Source organism: Lepidochelys kempii, chromosome 1, assembly GCF_965140265.1.
Source record: "Lepidochelys kempii isolate rLepKem1 chromosome 1, rLepKem1.hap2, whole genome shotgun sequence".
NCBI classification, from domain to species: Eukaryota; Metazoa; Chordata; order Testudines; family Cheloniidae; genus Lepidochelys; species Lepidochelys kempii.
In genome coordinates, this window is record NC_133256.1 from 323,555,942 (window position 1) to 323,573,283 (window position 17,342).

At 38.6% G+C, this 17,342-nt stretch overlaps 2 protein-coding genes across 4 annotated transcripts in view; one reads left to right on the forward strand and one right to left on the reverse strand.

The window, feature by feature from the left end:
- The window catches only part of GPR22 (G protein-coupled receptor 22), a 6,109-nt gene extending 2,201 nt beyond the window's left edge, over positions 1-3,908 (reverse strand). The window contains exons 1-2 of the mRNA XM_073328469.1: positions 3,500-3,908; positions 1,381-2,464 (exon numbers count right to left, since the gene is read on the reverse strand). The gene's annotated coding sequence lies outside the window, so the exon portion shown is untranslated. The remainder of the gene's footprint in view (positions 1-1,380; positions 2,465-3,499) is intronic.
- COG5 (component of oligomeric golgi complex 5) overlaps positions 1-17,342 on the forward strand; it is a 307,456-nt gene that overhangs the window by 58,369 nt on the left and 231,745 nt on the right. The gene's annotated exons all lie outside the window — the stretch shown is intronic.

The following is a 17,342-nucleotide window of genomic DNA, read 5'->3' on the forward strand; positions in this document are numbered from 1 at the left end:
AATTTTGTTTGTACATATATTATCTCTGTGTGTGTGCGCGCGCGTGCATATGTATATTTATATGTGCATGTATATTTTCATTATAAGTCAACTGTAAAATTATAGATGAATGTTTAAGTGTAATGAAGTAGATTTTCAAAGCATTGCATTTCCATATGCTGATATTTATATTTCCTGAAGTAAATATTTAAACTTTAACTATTAGCCACACTGGTGAAATACTCTCCCTTTGATTTATGGACTTGTGTGTATCAGGAATATTTAGTAGCATATTTATATTTGTAATCTAATTAGATGATGGAATTAAGGCGACGGAGACAACAGGATTGTTTGTATTATGTTTGTTTTTTACATCATGAAATGAAAGTGTATCTCTGCTTTGAGGCAAGAAGGCTCAGTGATGTAGCATTAATCACTGCTGTGTGATTTTTTTATCTTATGGCCACACCTTCTGTTGCTTGCAAATGCTAATAAATTGAAATTTAGTGTCTGCTTAAGAGGCTTGCCACTGTACCATTTTTTCTTAACCAGCATATAAAATTAATAAATAAAATAAACTAAGGAAGGAAAGATTTTTTTTCTCTTGGTGTGGTGGTACTTGAAATTTTGAGCACTTTTAAAATGAAAATATATTTGGTATAAGGATTAATTTAAATGGAGAGCATTGTTCTTCTCTAACTACAGTAAGTGGAAGGCACTAAAGAGAATAAAAATGAGTGGCTTTTTTAATGCAAGTATGAATTATGTACACTCTAGATGTAATATGCAAATACATTTATCTACAATTCTGAGAAGCCACAATAGTTCAGTACTGTTAATTGCAAACTTTTTATAATGAAGGTTCTTTGTATGCGTCAAGAGTTACTTTACATGCCTTTCTAAAAACAAAAAATTTGAATGAGCCTCAGGTGTGCAATGAAACAAGAAATATTCCAAAAGCTTTGTTCAACTTTCACTTTATGCAACCTGAAGACAGTTTATATATAGCTTCAAGACAGTATTATTTCCTCTGTGTATGTGGTCTTATTTAGCTATGGACATATTATGGAAACAATTCCAAATGTGTTACTTGATAAATTGAATCCGCTTGAACTGGTAAAAGCCAGAAGATTAGAGTCATTTTTACTAAAACAAGCGATGGTCTTAACTGTAAGAATAAGCTATCTGAAATCTTGTGAAAATGGAAAATTTTAAGTGTGCCAGATTTTACTAACAAACAGATTAAGCATCAGGTCTTTGTCACATCAGATACATTTGCAGTTAAATAAAAGCAGAAATGTCGAGATAGGAAGATAATTAACAAAATACATCTCAAGAACAGTGCTCTGTTCCACCGGAAAAGGTCAAACAGAGCTTGGGTGCATGCAGCTTCTGACCTACCTGTTTTCTGTTGCCTCAAGGGCCTTTCAGCTCACTGTAGCAGCTTGTCATAAATTGATACATGGTGTCACTGACAGAATTTTGACATGCATTTCACCTGGCAGCTGAGTTGTAGCTGTGCTCTATTTCATCCCTTGCAGAATGTTTCCTTTCTTTTTCTTTTTCTTTTTTTTTTTTTTGGTTCCAACACTTCAGCAGCAAGATTTTGTGATTGAACAAAAGGACTTAATTTCCTGAAATATTTCTACAGACCAGTGCATTATTGGTTGGTTGGTCTGCTTTTTAAAGCCACCAGTAAAAACAAAACTTCTTTTAAGTGACATTAAATTATTTCCCCCTTTGTATCTCATGGCAGTATATTTTTATTTTCTAGGATAAATGAAAATAAAAACAGACACATCCAATTTCTGGCTTCAAAAATATATTTAGGCATCCTTTAGTTACAATTGCACGTTTGGTTTTATAATATTTCTCATTACTTTAGAGTGATGGCTTTGTCACATAAGTTGTTTTACATTGTAAAATCCAGTTCATGTGCTCTGATGAAAACCATGGACTGCTTAATCTGGTTTATTTTCATTAAAGGAGAATACATAACAGGTCATAAAATTCAGAGAAAAAATATCCATTCGTCATTATGACAAATAAGTGACTTAATATGTAGTGTAGAAAAAGCTTGATTAAAGCCTTGTTTAGCTTGCTGATGAAGTATGCACAGTCTCCTTTTGGGAATTCATGTTTCATTGTTTCTTCGTGAATCAGTAGTTTCCATAAATCTGGTTTTAAATTATAAATCCCTTCTTAAGATAGGCTCACCGTTTTGTTTTAGGAATAAACCATTATATTAATCTTCTTTTCATGAAAATATGAGCAGATGTGCTAATCTTCTATGTATATTGTTGAAGTGTTAAACACTTACATAGAAATAGAACCTGTTCCATGTTTTTATTCTAATTCCTTCATTTCTTAAGACTATATATTATAAGTACATCCTGCGGCTCGTAGATCAGACAGCTAGAAAGATGTCCAGTCAATTGCATTCTTCATATTGTCAGTAGTAAAACTGAATTAGATGCTGCATGCCCTTGTGAGAAAAAGAAGAAAAAAAGGTTAAAAATAGGGCTTCTAATAATAATTTTTCAGTTAAGTTATTCAGGAATATATTTATATGGTATCATTTGATTAAAATTATGCAGTATGTGTAAATCAAAATGGATCTCTAAAGTTGACTCCTATAGAAGATATATAAAATCAGTGAGAATATTTTCACTATTTCCTAATAAAATCTTTCCCTCTCTTTCATCTTATTAAAATTAAATATATTGGACGGGTTACATATTTTGCAAATATTAAATGTGGAGTTAAAAGCCAAGAATTGAAATAAAAATTACTGGGCAAAAAGATAGTATCTACAAATGTAGCTAGAAAATATGATTTTTACAGGTCTTGTGAGCAACTAGCTTACACATACTATGTGTCCTCTTCTGTTCATATGACTAATTTAACTGAGCCTCAGTTGCTTCATGGGGAATACATTTGTTTAATTTGCACATGTCCTTGAATTTATTGCTTTGAATATAAAATATTATGCAAATTTTTACAAGTATATTTCCATTGGGTGAAGTATGTAGATTATTTAAATGTTTTTAGGGTCACACAAAAGGTAGTTACAAAAACTAACATTTTTTTCCCCATGAATAAGTCAGAGATTAGTCATGTAAATCAACCTTCAAAAAGCAATAAGTATACCAGAAAATGCAGAGTATCTATGATCCTTCAAGGAGTACTTGAGTACATTCATAACATATGTGACTCAATATTTGGAAATGCTGTTGAGAAAAATCTTCTGACTGCATTAAGGATTTTTAGCAGTACTGTTATAGCTTAAGCTGCACTGTTTTTACGTTGTATGAACAAAACAGTTCTTAATATTCCACAGTGTATCTTTAGAAAATAACATTTTTCAACAATTGTACTTTAATGAAAAAAATTAGTATTGTCAAGCAAGAAATACAAGATAAAAGCTCTCAATTTAAGTTGAACCTGGCATCTTTTCCCCTTCAAATATGTTTGTTAAACACTGCTTTTGCTGAATATCATAATAAGGAACATATCTTACCTCTACTAAGGATTTGATCAGTTCTCGATGCAGATGAAGCAGTTCCAGTTTTGAGGGATTCATGTTGTTCACTTGTTAGCAGAGTACAGGGGAAAGAGGGTCATAAGCATTTCTTCAAAAAATGACCTCAATGAAAATTTGTGCCTGTGCTGTGCCATTGTTTCAGCATACTGCTAATGTATACATGTAGTGCTGCTTTAGAGGCTGCTGCAGTCTCCCACTCATCCTATTGTAGAATCAATAAGCATCTGAACATACATAATGAAAGTAATTTAACATACTGAAGGCTTCTGGTCTCCAGAGACAGCATTTAGATTCAGCCTTTCTAAAAAGGAACAGCAATACTTCTTAGAGAGGAAAGCTTACTATGGACAGCTTTTGCAGAATGACAGCCTACCTTGTCGCTTCTCTTCACTGCAGAGAGATGCAGTGCATTCACTAATTTTGATTGGTCAGTGATGTTTGGCTTAAACTGTGCTTCATATATATGGGAGTGATTTTTTTTTTCTGTTTTATATAAGGATTCTTTTGTAAAAAGGCTAAATTTATAAATGAATTGTGCATAATTTTGGAATATATTAGGCATATATGTTTTATTTTTACCATTTCTCTTTACTTTTGTTGATTGTACGATGCATACCACATGACAAAACACTGGTGGAAAATTAGATGAAATGTATACTACTTTAAAAGCCTCTAGCAATTTATGTTTGAATATGTCTTGTTATATATCCTGTCTCTGAGGTTCTTTGTTCTGAGAGTACCTCTGATACAAAACGGCTGCATCTTTTCTGTGAACCATACTCAACCAGTATGTTTATATGCAGGTCAGCATTTAGGTCTTTATATCTGATTAAATTATATTCAGGATAAGTAGACACCACATACATATCATGATTATCTGAATTAGAATGCTCATAGAATATTCATATTGTTTATTAAGAGGGGGTAAAAATCCAATTTAGTTCATAATCTAAAGAGTGATTTTTCCAGATTCCATTACCATGCTCAGTGCATGCACAGTTATGCAGTTTGACAACATAAATTAAATTTAGGGAAGTACTAACCTGTTTCAAAATGTTTGACTAATTTTTTCTAAATGCACCATATGTTTTGTCAGTGTATATTTTGTTTCTTGCATTCCATACTCTTTCTACCTCTGTTCCTGAGCCCTTGACCTTCTGGGATTTTGTTTTATGTAGTCTTCACTTTTTAAATATTTAGATTTATAATTTATTTTTCTGTTCTATTCTGTTAGTATAGACAGTGTTGCTAACATCCATACAATGAGGAGAATAACCTCGTTCCTTGTCTTCATAAATTAGGACTAATGCTAAAATTAATTTAGGATGTGAATTAAATATATGCAGCCCAAAATAATATTCAGTGGATATTGTCTTGTGATAAAAGAGATAATTTAGGAATTTTTTACTCTAAAATGATGTATTGCTATTAATGTTCCACATCAAAATGTTTTTGAATGATTCTGAATGTCTATAGATGTAATTCTTGAAAAAGTTGAAAAATTATCAAATGTTAAAATATAGCTATTGCGTATCAGATTTAGCCGTTTAGCAATTTTAATTGTATTTATTTTTGTAAAATTACCGTACCATTGTTGTGTACATATATAAAAATACATTTGTGTAATTCAGATGTTTGCATTTAATTTTGTTTCAGATTAGCATCAGTGGTATTGATTTATTTTGATACATTGTAGGCTGATGCAATTTTCTAATTTTCAAGTGGTCACATCTATGGCACTTTAGGTAACTTGAACTTTTCCACCTTTTCCTCTGGGCAAGATCATTCAGAAAATACTGAGGTGGACAAAGATCACAGTGGGAGCCAGAGATTCTGCACGGCATCTTCTGTGACTTTGCCCCAGCTCCTTCTGACTTCTCTGGGCCTTGTTGACCATGAGAGTCTGATCACAAGTTCCGGCAGCATTGTTCTTGAACAGTTGCATATGACAGAACAGATTCTTGGAGCAGGTGAATTATATACAAAATATGTGCAAGAGATGTACTTGCTCCACTTACAGTAGAGTTCAGGGTGTGTTGGGGACCTGTTGTTCAGTTGAATAGATGAATTCCCGTAAATACTCCAATTTCAGCTCTCTTCCAGGAGAGGCTGGATAAAGATGTAAGATGTTGAGGGGATGGAGGAGTTTTAGCTATAGGAATGGGGGGGGGGGGGAGAGATGGATTTTAGATGTTATGGAGACAGAAACATCAGGATTTTGATGTAGCCTGGATGTGTGAGGCAAGGGAGGAGGAGGAGGAGTCCAACATGACCTCCAGGTTACGGCCTGAGTGATGGAGGATGGTGGTGGTGGTGACAAAGCTTTGGAGTAGTAGAGAGAGGTTGGGAGGGAAGATAAGGAGTTCAGCTTTGATCACATTAAGCTTAAATTAGGGCTGTCGATTAATCGCAGTTAACTCACACAATTAACTCAAATTATTCATGATTTAAAAAATTAATCAGAGTAAGAAGAACAGGAGTACTTGTGGCACCTTAGACTAACAAATTTATTAGAGCATAAGCTTTCGTGGGCTACAGCCCACTTCACTGTTGAACACTAAATACCAATTGAAATTTATTAAGTATTTTTGGATGTTTTTCTACATTTTCAGTTATATTGATTTCAAATACAACACACAGTACAAAGTGTACACTACTCACTTTAGATTATTTTTATTACAAATATTTGCACTGTAAAAATGATAAACAAAATAAATAGTATTTTTCAGTTCACCTCATACTGGTACTGTAGTGCAGTCTCTTTATCGTGAAAGTGCAACTTACAAATGTCTATCTTTTGTTACATAACTGCACTCAAAAACAAAACAATGCAAAACTTTAGAATCTACAAGTCCACTCAGTCCTACTTCTTGTTTAGCCAGTCTCTAGGACAGACAAGTTTGTTTACATTTATGGGAGATAATGCTGCCTAATTCTTATTTACAGTGTTGCCTGAAAGTGAGAACAGGCGTTAACAAGGGGCTTTTGTAGCAGGCATTCCAAGGTATTTACATGCCAGATATGGTAAACATTCAGAAGCCCTTTCGTGCTTCATCATTCCGGAGGACATGCTTCCATGCTGATGACGCTCGTTAAAAAAATAATGCATTAATTATATTTGTGACTGAACTCCTTGGGGGAGAATTGTATGTCTCTGGCTCTGTTTTACCTGCATTCTGCCATATATTCGTGTTATAGTATTCTCTAGTGATGACTCATCACATGTTCATTTCAAGAACACTTTCACTGCAGATTTGACAAAATGCAACGAAGGTACCAATACTAGATTTCTAAAAATAGCTACAATACTAGACTCAAGGTTTAAGAATCTGAAGAGTTCCAAAATTTGAGAGGGACGAGGTGTTGAGCATGCTTTCAGAAGCCTTAAAAGAGTAACATTCCGATGCGGAAACTACCGTACCCAAACCACCAAAAAAGAAAATCAACCTTCTGCTGGTGGCACCTGACTCAGAGGATGAAAATGAACATGCATCGGTTCACAGTGCTTTGGATTGTTATCAAGCAGAACCTGTTATCAGCATGGATACATGTCTTCTGGAATGGTGGTTGAAGCATGAAGGGACATATGAATCTTTAGCGCATCTGGCATGTAAATATCTTGTGACGTGGGCTACAGCCATGCCATGAAAACATCTGTTCTCACTCTCAGGTGACATTTTGAACAAGACGCAGGCAGCATTATCTCGTGCAAATGTAAACAAACTTGTTTGTCTGCGTGGTTGGCTGAACAAGAAATAGGACTGAGTGGACTTGTAGGCTCTAAAGTTTTACATTGTTTTATTTTTGAATGCAGTTATTTTTTGTACATAATTCTACATTTGTAAGTTCAACTTTCATGATAGAGATTGCACTACAGTACTTGAAAAATACTGTTTCTTTTGTTTTTTATAGTGCAACTATTTTTAATCAGAAATAAATATAAAGTGAGAACTGTACACTTGGTATTCTGTGTTGTAATTAAAATCAATATATTTTAAAATTTAGAAAACATCAAAAAATGTTTAACAGTGCGATTAATTGCGATTCATTTTTTAATCGCTTGACAACCCTAATTAAAATTTTCTGTAGAGAGATCTGGGAGGAGAAGTGGTATTGTATGAAGAGAAGTCAGGCGGGCATGTGTGGATGGAGAGATTTACAAGCTATTAATTTAGAAATGGTAGCTGAAATTGTGTGAGTGAATGACACCACCCCTGAAAAGTGTAGAGCAGAAAAAGGAGGGTGCAAAAAAAAAGCACCTTTACTTTCTCTGCTAGTCATTGTTATAGATGGAGTTGGCAGAGCTGGATATAGATAAGGTTGCCTAATGTTTTCCATTATAAGAACCTGTTTTCAGTTGCTGATAGCTTTGCCAAAGGATAGGTTTTTGGGGCAAAATTTCCTATGCTGGATGTCTACCTTAGGCATAGTTTTTTTGGAAATTTTTTCAGCTAAAATGGCTCAGCCATTTGTAAGAATGAGATTAGAGAAAAATAAATTGATTTGTCTTGTTAAAAAAAAACCTTTAAACTGTTTCGCGAAGTTCTCATACCTCCCTGCTGGGGAAAAAGGGCTTGACATTTGGCACTGTGTGGGGAGGAGAGAGTGGCTGTGCTGGTGTCAGGGGTGCTATTTTTGTTCTTTGCATGAAAATTAATCTAAATTGGGCAAACCTATGAGGAACAAAAAGTGTTACATGTGGTCAGTAAATGATTGTCAATGTTGATAGCTAAATTCTCTGAAGATGCCATTTGCACTGATCATGCTCCATCCTGGGGTGCAGAGACTTTTTTCCTACAGTTGTTCCTCCTGGCTGCCGGAGACTGCTGTGATGCTGACACTAGAATTGAGAACACAGAGACTGGTTTTCCTGTGCTCTGTTACAATCCCTCCTCCATACTACCTGGGCTCCAGGGACAAGAGGGAGGGAGAAGTGGAGATAACCTGACTTGTATATGAAGGGAGGGAGAAGTGAGAAGGAGGGTTGTATTGCAGATGCCAGAGGCTGGGGAGGAGTGAAGGGGTGAGGATGTGGGGGCGAGAGTGGGACAGAAGCCAGCGGGAGGGAAGGGGTTGGATGGTATATAGGAGAAGGGGCAGTAGTCAGGTATGGGGGGGTGCAATGTGCAGAGGAGAAGGGAGGTCAGGAACAGGAGCTAGGATGGGGTGGAGAGGAATTAGAGGTATGAGGAGAGAGATACAGGGGGCAAAGGAGCATCAGGGTCTGTAATTGCTATAGCACACTCCTTTCCAATACCTGGAATTGAACCCAAGAGTCTTGAGTCTCAACATTCCTCTGCTGTAAATAAATAGCTGTAAAAACCAGCAGCAAAATGTATGCCTCCTTCCCTCTTAGTTGTTGGTGCATAGAGAGGATGACAGTCTACTGCTCCTACCAATTACACCATTATCTCAAGTGGTAGTGTGTCTGTGCTGTGGATCTAGCAGTCCAAACTCTGCTGATGACCCAAGTTGGTTCCACAAGAGAGAATTTCTGGGTCTGGGTTTCTTTTTAAAAAAAAATTAGAAAATTACATAAAAAAATACATTCAAAGAGCATTAGTGTTGTAAAGTCAAGCATTCATAATCCTAGGCTTGACAAGCTTGTCAACTGTCTGCCTCTTTGACCATGGGAAAATATTGTCAGGTAGTGCAAGAAGAATGCCCTGATGTAGGTGGCAGCCCAGCTCTTTGATTGGATCATGGTGCCATTATTTCCATTATTTTAGAACATCATTTAACATTTTTCTAAGTTAAAATAACACAAGTAACTTGGCTTTTGTAATTAAGCATAAATGTCTGTCTTAGGCTAAGCCTGTTGGAAACCATAAAGTCTTAATCTTTTTTGTTACTGTTACTTTTCTGATAAATTAGTGCTTTCAAGTATTTGACCATTTTTATGTTGATTTTGACAGTATTTGACTGGCCAGTTGATCTGGGGTAGTGGAACCAGGGAGGGGTGGGGCTAGTGCAACCACAATGTATATATTATGGGGGATGATCTATTTTTACCCCAACAGTATATCCTCTCTACCTGGGGAGGGTGTGAGACAAGACAGTCTTCCCTCTCTAGCCATGCCCCCTCAGAGTTGGGGAGGCAGTGGCTGAACAGAGCCATGTCATTTTGGGCACTGGGGGCAGAAGGAGGTTGTTTCCCCTCAGGGCAGGAGCTGCTGCTAATTGTGTAAAAGCAGCAACTGGGGCAGGGAGCTGGATGCATGGTTGTTCTGGGTGCCCAGCGTTGCGATGCTTTGCTGCTATAATTGTCCTGGCCATTCCACTTTCTCAGCCTACTGTATGTCTCCAAGGTCAAGGGAAGACCCTACCCAGAGCCCGGGGCACTGCCTTAGCTTCCTCTGCATCCTGGGCTCCTTGCTGCATACCTCCAGCCCCAAATAGTAGCCCCTGCCCCCCATTCAGAGTGAGTTTCCATCACCTCTGAATTAGCCAATTATTTTTGTACTGACCCTTGTCTGTCAAATAGACAGCTTCTTAAATGTCTCCATTTTATGGAAGTACTTACATGCCTCTAATCACTTCCATTGTGCAAAACGGAGGGGTTTTTTTACTACTTAAACATTAAAAGCTCCTTTTTGATACTTGGCAAAAAGTGTGGTCTAACTAGTTAGCTAGATCGTAATATAAATAAACTTTAGCTTGAATATTTATTACTTTTCTTTAAACTTGCCATCCCTGCCCTTATCCCTTGTAGTTGGAGAAAGTATACATCTTTAAAACTGTTTTGAAGGTTGTTAGAATAGCAGGACTTCCATATTCCACCCTGGAAGAGACTACCTTTCAGAGATGGGTAAATCCCTATAAACATTAATGATGGTTTTTGCTATATAAATGCAAGTGATTATTGGGATGTATTTTTATGATCTTTATAGATTTAATGGAAAATGTTAAATTGACTGTCACAGGGTGTCTGGCCCTTTAAGAGGGAGCTGGGGCCAGTACTCCTGGACTGATCACCTGAGTGATTAAAAGAAAGGCACCTGGGCTTCCGAAGGGTCTTAAGAGCCTCCTAGGAGAGGAAAAATGGCCAGGGTCAGGAGCAGTGCGGGAGTGCTGCTGGAGCCAGCCGATGACCAGCTGGCGGAGCTGGGGCTGAGCTTATGAGAGGTGAAGTCTAGTATGCCTTCAGAAAGGAGCAGTTTGAAAGTTTAGAGATTACAGACCAAGGATCGGGAGCCAGGGTAACCCTGTGACTCTAAAGGGGGATGGGTGAAGCAGCCGGAGAGTGTGAGATTTGGTGTTTAACTGCAGACAATTGAAGACGGGCCTCAGAAGGGAGAAGCTGTGTCTGGTGGGAGACTGGAAAGAGATACTGTGTTTAAAAACTGGAAAGCAGCCAGACCCAGGATATGTGCACCCAGCAAGAGGCAGGATAGAGAAAGATTGTCTTTACGTTATTGTATGTTAATAAGCGAGTCCCCAAGAAGGGGTGCTATTGTATGAGTCAGGCCTTCGTTGTGTATTGAGGAGCTCGGAGGGGGATGGGAAACTGGGGCAGGAGCTACAGAAATGCCTGAGACTAGTGGCAGGTGCTGCAACATGTGGGGCATGTGTGCTCACAAAGTGTTTCTTTTAAAAAACATAAAATGACCATGAAATGTGAGATTTTATTTTTTTCCATTGTTATTTTTTTAACTCTGAGCATTTTGGCTGGTATTGAGAGCTTTCCATTCTCTCGTCAAGGACTCTACAGTACTGACTTGACAACTCTACTTTAATTATTGTGAATTCTAATTATTGTGAAAGCGCTTGGAGCTCTGGATGGTTGCATATATATAACTGTTATAAATCTAGATAAAAATACAGCTGCTGTTGCTCAACCTCAGCATCCTGGGGGGCGTGTGTGTGTGAATTGCTCCCTCCTAATACTGTATGGGGAAGACAGTATTCTGTAACCTTTCATGTTTAGTTGTACTGCTGAATGATTGGTTTCAGAGTGGTAGCTATGTTAGTCCGTATCAGCAAAAACAAGGAGGAGTCCTTGTGGCACCTTAGAGACTAACAAATAGTTAGTTTGTTAGTCTCTAAGGTGCCACAAGGACTCCTCCTCGTTTTTGCTGAATGATAGAGGCTTATAAAGCAGAGCATTTGCATGTGTGTTGGCTGTAGAATGAGCTCAACTGAGCAAAAACTTCCCGACATTTGAAAGTCTAGGATGTTCGTTTTACACTGATTTCATTTAAGCATGGTATGTGTTTGAACAAGATTTGTTTCAGAGGAACAGCCGTGTTAGTCTGTATTCGCAAAAAGAAAAGGAGTACTTGTGGCACCTTAGAGACTAACCAATTTATTTGAGCATGAGCTTTCGTGAGCTACAGCTCACTTCATCAGATGTTTACCGTGGAAACTGCAGCAGACTTTATATACACACAGAAATCATGAAACAATACCTCCTCCCACCCCACTGTCCTGCTGGTAATAGCTTATCTAAAGTGATCAACAGGTGGGCCATTTCCAGCACAAATCCAGGTTTTCTCACCCTCCACCCCCCCCACACAAATTCACTCTCCTGCTGGTGCTAGCCCATCCAAAGTGACAACTCTTAACATAATCAAGTCGGGCTATTTCCTGCATAGATCAAGGTTTTCTCACATCCCCCCCGCCCCCATACACACACAAACTCACTCTCCTGCTGGTAATAGCTCATCTAAACTGACCATTCTCCAGGTTTAAATCCAAGTTAAACCAGAGCATCGGGGGGGGGGGGGTAGGAAAAAACAAGAGGAAACAGGCTACCTTGCATAATGACTTAGCCACTCCCAGTCTCTATTTAAGCCTAAATTAATAGTATCCAATTTGCAAATGAATTCCAATTCAGCAGTTTCTCGCTGGAGTCTGGATTTGAAGTTTTTTTGTTTTAAGATAGCGACCTTCATGTCTGTGATTGCGTGACCAGAGAGATTGAAGTGTTCTCCGACTGGTTTATGAATGTTATAATTCTTGACATCTGATTTGTGTCCATTTATTCTTTTACGTAGAGACTGTCCAGTTTGACCAATGTACATGGCAGAGGGGCATTGCTGGCACATGATGGCATAGATCACATTGGTGGATGTGCAGGTGAACGAGCCTCTGATAGTGTGGCTGATGTTATTAGGCCCTGTGATGGTGTCCCCTGAATAGATATGTGGGCACAATTGGCAACGGGCTTTGTTGCAAGGATAAGTTCCTGGGTTAGTGGTTCTGTTGTGTATGTGGTTGTTGGTGAGTATTTGCTTCAGGTTGCGGGGCTGTCTGTAGGCAAGGACTGGCCTGTCTCCCAAGACTTGTGAGAGTGTTGGGTCATCCTTTAGGATAGGTTGTAGATCCTTAATAATGCGTTGGAGGGGTTTTAGTTGGGGGCTGAAGGTGACGGCTAGTGGCGTTCTGTTATTTTCTTTGTTAGGCCTGTCCTGTAGTAGGTAACTTCTGGGAACTCTTCTGGCTCTATCAATCTGTTTCTTTACTTCTGCAGGTGGGTATTGTAGTTGTAAGAAAGCTTGACAGAGATCTTGTAGGTGTTTGTCTCTGTCTGAGGGGTTGGAGCAAATGCGGTTGTATCGCAGAGCTTGGCTGTAGACGATGGATCGTGTGGTGTGGTCAGGGTGAAAGCTGGAGGCATGCAGGTAGGAATAGCGGTCAGTAGGTTTACGGTATAGGGTGGTGTTTATGTGGCCATTGTTTATTAGCACTGTAGTGTCCAGGAAGTGGATCTCTTGTGTGGACTGGACCAGGCTGAGGTTGGTGGTGGGATGGAAATTGTTGAAATCATGGTGGAATTCCTCAAGGGCTTCTTTTCCATGGGTCCAGATGATGAAGATGTCATCAATATAGCGCAAGTAGAGTAGGGGCTTTAGGGGACGAGAGCTGAGGAAGCGGGACCCATGGAAAAGAAGCCCTTGAGGAATTCCACCATGATTTCAACAATTTCCATCCCACCACCAACCTCAGCCTGGTCCAGTCCACACAAGAGATCCACTTCCTGGACACTACAGTGCTAATAAACAATGGCCACATAAACACCACCCTATACCGTAAACCTACTGACCGCTATTCCTACCTGCATGCCTCCAGCTTTCACCCTGACCACACCACACGATCCATCGTCTACAGCCAAGCTCTGCGATACAACCGCATTTGCTCCAACCCCTCAGACAGAGACAAACACCTACAAGATCTCTGTCAAGCTTTCTTACAACTACAATACCCACCTGCAGAAGTAAAGAAACAGATTGATAGAGCCAGAAGAGTTCCCAGAAGTTACCTACTACAGGACAGGCCTAACAAAGAAAATAACAGAACGCCACTAGCCGTCACCTTCAGCCCACAACTAAAACCCCTCCAACGCATTATTAAGGATCTACAACCTATCCTAAAGGATGACCCAACACTCTCACAAGTCTTGGGAGACAGGCCAGTCCTTGCCTACAGACAGCCCCGCAACCTGAAGCAAATACTCACCAACAACCACATACACAACAGAACCACTAACCCAGGAACTTATCCTTGCAACAAAGCCCGTTGCCAATTGTGCCCACATATCTATTCAGGGGACACCATCACAGGGCCTAATAACATCAGCCACACTATCAGAGGCTCGTTCACCTGCACATCCACCAATGTGATCTATGCCATCATGTGCCAGCAATGCCCCTCTGCCATGTACATTGGTCAAACTGGACAGTCTCTACGTAAAAGAATAAATGGACACAAATCAGATGTCAAGAATTATAACATTCATAAACCAGTCGGAGAACACTTCAATCTCTCTGGTCACGCAATCACAGACATGAAGGTCGCTATCTTAAAACAAAAAAACTTCAAATCCAGACTCCAGCGAGAAACTGCTGAATTGGAATTCATTTGCAAATTGGATACTATTAATTTAGGCTTAAATAGAGACTGGGAGTGGCTAAGTCATTATGCAAGGTAGCCTGTTTCCTCTTGTTTTTTCCTACCCCCCCCCCCCCCCCCCGATGCTCTGGTTTAACTTGGATTTAAACCTGGAGAATGGTCAGTTTAGATGAGCTATTACCAGCAGGAGAGTGAGTTTGTGTGTGTATGGGGGCGGGGGGGATGTGAGAAAACCTTGATCTATGCAGGAAATAGCCCGACTTGATTATGTTAAGAGTTGTCACTTTGGATGGGCTAGCACCAGCAGGAGAGTGAATTTGTGTGGGGGGGTGGAGGGTGAGAAAACCTGGATTTGTGCTGGAAATGGCCCACCTGTTGATCACTTTAGATAAGCTATTACCAGCAGGACAGTGGGGTGGGAGGAGGTATTGTTTCATGATTTCTGTGTGTATATAAAGTCTGCTGCAGTTTCCACGGTAAACATCTGATGAAGTGAGCTGTAGCTCACGAAAGCTCATGCTCAAATAAATTGGTTAGTCTCTAAGGTGCCACAAGTACTCCTTTTCTTTTAACAAGATTTGTGTAAGTTTCTCAATGCTTGGAACTTTCTAAAGTAAATCTTCCACAGATTACAAAGCAAGTGCAAATTCTTTGTTTAGCAATGTACTGAAATATTTCAAGTACCTTAGCATGTTTTGGGTATCGTGATCATGAAAATTATTTAAGGAATTACATTGTCTGTCATACCTGCTATTTTGCAATAAGAAAAATAGCACTCTTCCTAGTTCCCTACATAAACAAAAATCAGCTTTAATAATTCCTATTAGAGACCCCACCCAACAAGTGGTTGCAAGAGGAATTGCCAACATTAAAAAAAAAAAATTTAAAATATTTGTTTCAAGTTGGGAACTACTTAGGTGTATCTGACTCAGTCCTGAATGGGAAGCTGCCTCCTCCAGTTTTCTGCTTAGGATTAGCATAAATGATCATATATACCAAGGTAGTCAATTATTTTTTGTCAAGGGCCAAATTTCTTGGTGTAGTCAAGGTCCAGACTCCAGAGAAAATAATAAAAAACAACAGTAATGTTGATAATAAATAAAAATATTTTGGGGTCTGTTCAAAGGCATCTGGTGGTCCAGATTTGGCCCAAGGTCCATGTATTATCTACTCCTGTTATATACCTTCTAATAGCTCTAGCAGCAAAGATTCCTCTAGCCATGGTCAGAAGACACAAGGGACTTGTGATCTTTAATGACCACATCGGCCCCAGATTACCCCAGATTGTGATGCACTTACTTGCATGAGGAGTGTTACCAAGTAGTCTCATTGACTTCAGTGAGCCGACTTGTGGTGTAAGGTACTACTCAACATAAGTAAGGGTATCACAATCTGGTGCAGTGATAACCAAGTCCTATAGGCCTCTTTTTCTCTGTCATTTCTTTATATAATTTGCTTTGGAGTATGTAAAAAGTTTATCCAGGGGACATGCTGATTTCAAATAAAAGTTCAGTGATCAGCCATGGTAACTAGGAATGTTTCTACCTATATCTGTCAATGACAAATGCATACTTTACCTTTCTTCAGGCAACAAAATAAAATTTGTTGATGGCAATGATTTTTTTTCTGTGAATGATAACTAGAAGTAATTAAAACTGTCAGTCCGGTCCAGACTTAAATTCTAATCTAGGAGCTCATTCATCTCCATTTGTTAGCGGTGATATTCTTACATTGTATTCTTAGAATCGAAACAGTAGCATGTTTATAACCAGTACTGTGTATAGAGTACTATCTCCTCACATGATTTAATATTTCATTTTAAAATGTTCAGTATGCTCAGTAAGTTATTCTCTCTCTCACTCCCCCCCAGTATTATCTTTGGAGTGATGATACTTTATGCTGTTGCTCAAGCAGACTATGATGCCTGAGCTGTTTATACATGTGCCATAAACAGACACGTGAGGAAGTGAATAAGTAATAAAATCTAATGATAAATGCATAAAAGCAAGGAAATTGAACTAAGCTATTGGAAAAAGAAAAGGAGTACTTGTAGCACCTTAGAGACTAACAAATTTATTTGAGCATAAGTACTCCTGTTCTTTTTGTGGACACAGACTAACATGGCTGCTACTCTGAAACCTAAGCTATTGGAGTGTCTCAACTTCAGCCTTTAGTCTATCAAAACAATCTGTAGCCTAGACTGATGTATGTGCTGTAATACAAAAACATACCTAAGTTTAGACTATACTAAGCTTTATTATGTATCATCATACAGTTTTAATGTAGTGCTATGCATATTTAAACTCTGCTATCTGTATGTTTAAAACATCTCAAACACTTTTCTTAAAGGTTTCAGAGTAGCAGCCAGGTTAGTCTGTATCTGCAAAAAGAACAGGAGTACTTGTGGCAGCTTAAAGACTAACCAATTTATTTGAGCATAAGCTTTTGTGGACTACAGCCCACTTCATTGGATGCATAGAATGGAACATATAGTAAGAAAATATATCACACACACACACAGTGGAAGTTGACATAGAAACTGTAAGAGGCTATTATCAACAGGAGAAAAACACTTTTGTAGTTATAATCAATTCTTAAAAATATTCTAAGTTAAATGGAAATATGCTACCTTCAATGTTGACTTCTATCTGTGTGAAGAACACCATACACACCTATAGATTTGTAGACAATGAGAGCATATGAAGTACTACAATCAACTGTTTCTTCCCTACTTCCTTTCACCCACTGGTCCCATACCTTGCTTAGGATTTAGAGATCAGTAACTAATGTTTAATACACACATTGACTACTCTCCCTTTTCGAGCTGGGAGGTCTTTCACTGAGTGTGAATCTCTCATTGCACAGAATTACTTCCCTACAATTGTTCAATCTCCAAAGTTCCAAAGAATCTCTAGTTTCCAGAGATTTTTTTACTCTGGGAGATCAGTATTGAGGTATGTCTGTGGCC